General features: G+C 56.5%; 1 long non-coding RNA gene across 1 annotated transcript; it reads right to left on the reverse strand.

Moving 5' to 3' along the window:
- Positions 1-878: 878 nt before the first annotated feature.
- LOC137456654 (uncharacterized) lies at positions 879-3412 on the reverse strand. Its single transcript, XR_010991068.1, has 6 exons — positions 3398-3412; positions 3159-3313; positions 2132-2170; positions 1968-2006; positions 1498-1572; positions 879-1020 (listed from the first exon to the last, which is right to left on the reverse strand). It is a non-coding gene; the product is annotated as an uncharacterized lncRNA (long non-coding RNA).
- Between the last annotated feature and the right edge of the window lie 2633 nt (positions 3413-6045).

A 6045-nucleotide genomic window follows, 5' to 3' on the forward strand; every position in this document is an offset into this window, starting at 1 on the left:
CCACAGCTTTCTGATCAGCCCTTTAAGTACTGTTAGGCCCCAGTTGTGGTTTCCCCTTTTCCTGTTGGTTCCCTGCAGTCCAGGGATAAGCCACAGGAAGCTGCTGCCCACCATTCCTCTTGCATTTGGCTGCCCTGGGGATGCTAAGGTCTTCCTCTGCATCCAGGGAAATATTGCCCTGAAGTCACCCCCACTGAAGAGAGGAAATGATGCAATCATGGAACCACTGAGGCTGGAAAAGACCCTTGAGATCACCACATGCCATGGGGTGAGGGAAACATTGCTGCTGTGACAGTCGCTGGTAACTCAGTGCATGCCTGGAGAGACCAAAGCACAGCCCAGAGAATGGACACAAAGTCCCCAAGGCTGGGCCACACAGGGCAGGGGACAGAGGAGCATCCAACCAGTGTCTTGTGCCCATGGCCTGCCCTCCTGGTCTGCGTTGGGGTACCCCAGAGAAGAGTGTGGGCTGAGGGCCAGGAAGGCCTCTGGGCTCTGCATGGGGCTCTGAAATCTCCTGTGAGCCCAGGGGTGCTGAGCCCATGGGACAGGGAACCACCACCCCTGCCAGAGTGGGGCAGAGGACCCAGGGGTCCCAGCTGCCTCTCCATGCTCCTCACCTGCCCTCACCCCAAAACAACAGAGCGTTTCACCCCTCCCAAACACCACCTGCCCAAGGCCTGGCATTGTGACTGCCTGCATCTCCCAGCCTCATGGCAGGATGCTCCAGGGGAACCCTCTCTGGACAAAGGCTCCCAGGTATCCAGGCTCCCAGACCTGCCCTCTGCCAGTCTGCTCCTCACCATGGTGCTGCCAGAGGATGCAAGTGTTGTGGCAATGGCAGAGGAGGGACAACATGGTCCTGGACACACAGAGCGTAGCTTTGCTGAGGGGGTTTATTGATCATGAGAGGGACATGGCCCAGGGCTCCCAGGGGATCAGGTGGGGACATCCAGGGATGATCATCTCCTCTTTCCTCTGATGGGGGACAGGACAGAGGTGTCACCAGCAGTTCCAGTCCTGAAAGAGAGAGACTCCCAGGGTCAGCTAGGACATAAGAGGAACCTTGTCCCCACCATGTCTCTTTGCAGACACTTGGGGAAAGAGAAGGGAATTGGAGCTCTCAATATACCCTGGACAGGATTTGGTTCTCCTGAGATCCAGATGCCACCAGAGTCCCTTGCCCAGTGTGTCGTTACCCTGGGATGTCCCTAAATCTCCCAGAGCCCTGCCCAGCTCTTACTGTGCCTGTGAGGGTCTGTGTGGCACCAAAGCCTCTGCCTGGCCTGCACAGCGACCCTCTGGGTCTGTAGAGCCCTACTGAGTTGAAGCAAAGGCACAGAGCCAGCTCTGTGCTGTGTCCCCTGGGGCACGGATCAGGGACAGTGACCTCTGTTTCCTTTTCTGACACCTAAGGTCTGCCCACCCCAGAGGGCTCAGGGATGCCCCAGGGCCCAGGATTCTTTGTGGGGTTAGGAATGCCCTGGTGCTGCTCACCTAGACAGCAGCTTTAGCAGCTACAGCCAGGCGCTTCTGGCGCACCCGCTCCAGCAGGACATCAGCCGCAGGCAGCTGGGGAGAAAGGGAGGTTAGGGACAAGTCTGGGTGCACTGGGGTGTGCTGGGAGGATGGGGGGAAGCAATGGAGTCCTTGGGGAAGTTGCTTCTGGAGCAGATGAGCTTGGATGGTGGTGCCCAGAAGGCAGTGAGGGTCCTGGGAAGGGGCCCACCTGGCTGTGTGGTTGTGTACTGGGGCAGCCGGGGGTGGACTGGGTTGTACTGGGATGGATGGGGATGCAAAGGGGGCTCTGGGGGAGAGGTCCTCCCTTGGAAAGCACTGGGGTGCTGGGGTACTCTCTGGAGTTGCAGTGGGATGCACTGGGGTGTGCTGGAGCACCCTGGGATGCTCTGCAGTGTTGTGGCCATGGGAAGGGAGGGGGTGGGGCCAGCAGAACTCTTGGTACCCACCTCGACACTCTCCAGTGGCTCAGGTTTGGCTACATTCACCTGCAGAGAGACCAGGAGACCTCACTGGTCACTGGGATACCTCCAGTCCCAGCAAGAGATGGGAGGGCCAAAATGCCCTCCCGTTCCCCAGACTGGATGCCCTCCAAGTCCACCTCACTACTTACATCCAGTTGAGAATTTTCCTCAATGCTTTCCAGCAGTGCCTAGGGAGGAAGAGCAAAGAGGTGACCTGGAAGGAACCTCAGTGGGGCCCTGAGTGGGGCACAACTGTCCTCAGTCCCAGCAGGCCAAAGGCTTCCCTCTGGTCTGAAGGGGAAAATGCCTTCTGCTCCCCTCAGCCTGATTCCTCCAAGTTCCCCTGGGATGCCTCTCCATGCAGGGTTCAGGGCTGGGGATGGAGACAAGAAGAGTGTAGGGAATTCAGGTCTCCAAAGAGGATGAGGTTAAGGAAAAGGCTTCCAACAACAGAGCCCTGGGGTGAATTAATGGACCCCAATGGACTGGGCTGGAGTGTTGAAGGGGCAGGACAGTGTGGGGTGCAATTGATAGGTAAAGAATTCAAGATGAGGGGACATGGGGACATCAAGAGAGCTGGTTGGTGGGGGCAGAAGGAAGAGGACACAACCAAGGGGACTGGGAGAGTGTTTGGGAATGGCTATGGCAGGAAGAAGATTTGGGGTGACCACTGCAATGGAGAGGATGAAAGGCAAAGGGCTGAGGGACAAGATGGAAAGAAAGGCATTGGGAGAGATCAAAGGGAGGGCATCTGGGGACATTAGATAGGACATGGAGGAGATCCCAGGCAGAAGATGTTTGAGGGGAGCAAAAGCATGGGATGGGGAGTTGCAGAAGGGAGGAGTGTGGGGTCACCAAGAGGAGAAACTGGTGGGAGCCTTCCCAGCTTTGGTGTTGGACCTTCCCAGGGAGGGAACAGCTCCAGGCATTCACTGAGGAACTCAGGCCTTGGGCACAAGAAGCTGCTTAGTGGGGGAAGTGGAGGGAAGAGATGGAGCTGTGGGAGGGAGAGAGCTGCATTGCCAGGAGAGGCAGGGGAGCCTGGAGGAGCCTCTTGCTTGGGCAAGGGAGAGGCCAAATCAAGGGGTTTCATCCTCACCACTCCAATTTCATTCCACATGTCGTGTAGCCATGACCCATCCCCATGAGCCCCTCCCTGTGGCACTGGAGTCTTACCTTGGCATCTGCTGGGGTGCACAGCAGGATGGTGAAGAGCAGAGCCACGCCGACCACTGCCACCTTCATTTTCCTCTGTGGTGTGGTAAGTCCTGGGTGAAGCTGGGGAAGGTGAGGGGCAGATTTATCCCTCCCAGGACTCCTCCTTCTTCCTCCTAAGAGCCCCCAGGGCAAAGGCAGGCTTGGCAGTGGCACCAGCCCTGGCAACAAGCCCAGGCCTGGCACGCAGTCACCCTCACCTCTGGCACGGATCCATCCACCTTCCTTGGCATCTCTCCAGCTTCCTGCATGGGGCAGCTGCAAATCAAACAGCCCAGGCCTCCAGGGGCACTGGGGGGTGGGGTGGATAGAGTACTGCTGACAGCAGTGACCACTCACTGCTTCAACATGAAGACTCCAAAAGCCAGACCCTCCCCATCTCCCAGTGCCTCTCCTTTCCCAGCACTGCCACCTTCCAGTCTCCCTCACCTCCCAGCCCAGTCTTTCACCCCAGGAATGCCCCAGAGATGACACCAAACTCAAACCTAGGGTCACTAAGAGCCATCCCTGACACCTCTCCAGCCCCCTGGGGAAATTTGGGGCTGAGACTGATTCCTCTTCTGGGGAACACTGGGAGATGGGAGGACAATTGGTGGCCTGGGCAGTAGGGACAGCAGAGTGGCTGAGTGTCTTGGTTTGAGGAGCGAGACAGCTGCTCTTCAGCCCTTCCCAGGGGAGGAAAGGACAATGCTCCCTGCTGGCTATGAAAGAAAGAAGTGGCAGTGGAAGTATCAATCACAACTGCATACAGCAGCACAAAATCCATCATCCACCTCGGCCATGGCTCTCCAAGAACCTCCTTAAGCCAAAGCTTCACACCACCTTCCTCCAAACCAGGCCAAACACCCAGGCCTCACATGCACCCTCCTCCCCACCCCCAAGAGAAATTCTGCTTGCCAGCTCCAGGCCAAGCCAGGCCACTCCAGGCCCCAGGTGGCAGCCTGGCCAAGGCTGAACAAGCCTGAGTCCCCTGCACAAACCCAAGATAAAGCTCCACCTGTCCTCCTGGGAGCAGAGAGGTACAAAAAATGGAAGAACAAAGAGAAATGGCAGTGTTTATAGAAATGCAGGGCTTATGGGCATGAAATAACAGGAGATTACACTTTTTGGTCCCCCTCTGGGACCTATCTAGGAGGCCTGTAAGGTATGGTTTAAGACACCCCAGTGCCTTAAAGCCACAACACTGAGATCTTCAGTGACTGGAAGCACTGCTGGGGAGCACTGGGGGGTGCTGACCACTGGGAGATGAGAGCTCATTTGGGGGAAGTGCTGGGGTGGTTGCAGTGCTCAGCTCCAGCCCACCCCATTGCCCTTGCACTCCAGGACCAAAACTGGTCCAGTCTGCAGCCACAGCTTCCCCAGAGCAGAGACCAGAGGGGAATATCCTCTGCCCTGGCCCTCACCCTGACAATGCCTGGGGCCACTGAGCCCTCCCAGACAACCTGGGTCCCACTCTGCAGAGCTCTCCCTGGATGGTAGGTCCCAGTGACCCTGGCCCCAACAAGACTCTGGCTCCAGCCCTGTCCCTGACTGCAACTTGGCCACAGCTCACCCAAGGCCCATGAGTGTCCTTTCAATGCCCTTATCCTTGGCCCAGGCCAGCACTGTTCCTGAGCAGGGTGTGGCCATCCACAGGGTCACAATGAAGAGGGCTCTTGTGCCCAGGCAGCCACTTGGAGCTAATGGTGGGGACAGAGCTGCCCTGGCAAGAGGAAGGATGTTTGTTCCTGCAGCACCCCTGATCAGCTGTGAGTGCCCAGGGCCTGTGGCACAAAGAGCCCCTTCAGCACTGACCTCCTGGGGCATTTTGAAGGGCCATTGGTCTCTCTTTACAGGACACTAACTCTAAACAAGAGCTCTGCTGTGGGGCAGTTGTGCAAAGGCCTAAGGCAACAGACTTGAGAGTTTGCTTTGGAAGCTGCCCAAGAGCAGGCAGTCACCTGGCAGATGGTCACTGTGACAGCTCCTGCTCTGGGAGCTCTTTGTCAGAGCTGAGTGGCTCAGGGATGAATTCTTGAGCCTATCAACACTGTGCTGTGAGCTGATTGGTGTTCTGGAGTTCCCTCCAGGACTGCAAGAGAATCTCACCTCCTCCCCACAAGCCTGTGTCCCAGCCCTTGTGCCAGCATTTCCAAGAGGATGCCTTCCTCTCTCACACTGAGCTGTGTCTCTGCAGTTAAGGCTCAGGCTTTTTCTGCTCAAGGGAAAGGGCACTGCTGGCACACACCACATGCCACCCTGTGTGACCAGGGAGGACATGAGGAGGTGGCATGGTGAACCTACCTGGGGACTGGAACCTTGGGGATAGGAAGTGCAAGAACAACCAACAGGCAAAGGCCATGGACCCAGGAAAAGTGCTGCTGAAGGGTCTGTTGGGTGGAGCAGAAGGGCTGCTCCTACTTTCCACCTGGAGGAAGGGAATTCTGCTCTGCAGTTACAAAACCCAAACCCTGCCTATGCTGACCAGAAGTAAAGAGTCCTGTCTCCAGCTGGGCTAAATAAGAATATGGAACTAAAAAGTGAGACAGGGATGTTTTCTCTTATTGTCAAATGTGTCTTGTGCAGATTTGTCATGGGTTGAGGTGGTGCCTCTTTAAAAAAGCACAGAGTTGAGTCCTCTAGGATGGAGTGGAAAATTGTGCCTTTGTTATTCAGTGGCAGGATTCTGCTCTCTCTTTACAGCTGGCAGCAAGGCCAACTCGCTCTTGTTCTGCCTCCTGCCAGCTCAGTATCACAGGATCACCAAGGTTGGAAGAGACCTCAAAGATCAACGAGTCCAACCTGTCACCACAGACCTCATGACTAGACCATGGCACCAAGTGCCATGTGCAGTCCCCTCTTGAACACC

Source organism: Melanerpes formicivorus, unplaced genomic scaffold, assembly GCF_026170545.1.
Source record: "Melanerpes formicivorus ecotype bairdi unplaced genomic scaffold, bMelFor1.0.p_v2 SCAF_134, whole genome shotgun sequence".
NCBI lineage: Eukaryota > Metazoa > Chordata > Aves > Piciformes > Picidae > Melanerpes > Melanerpes formicivorus.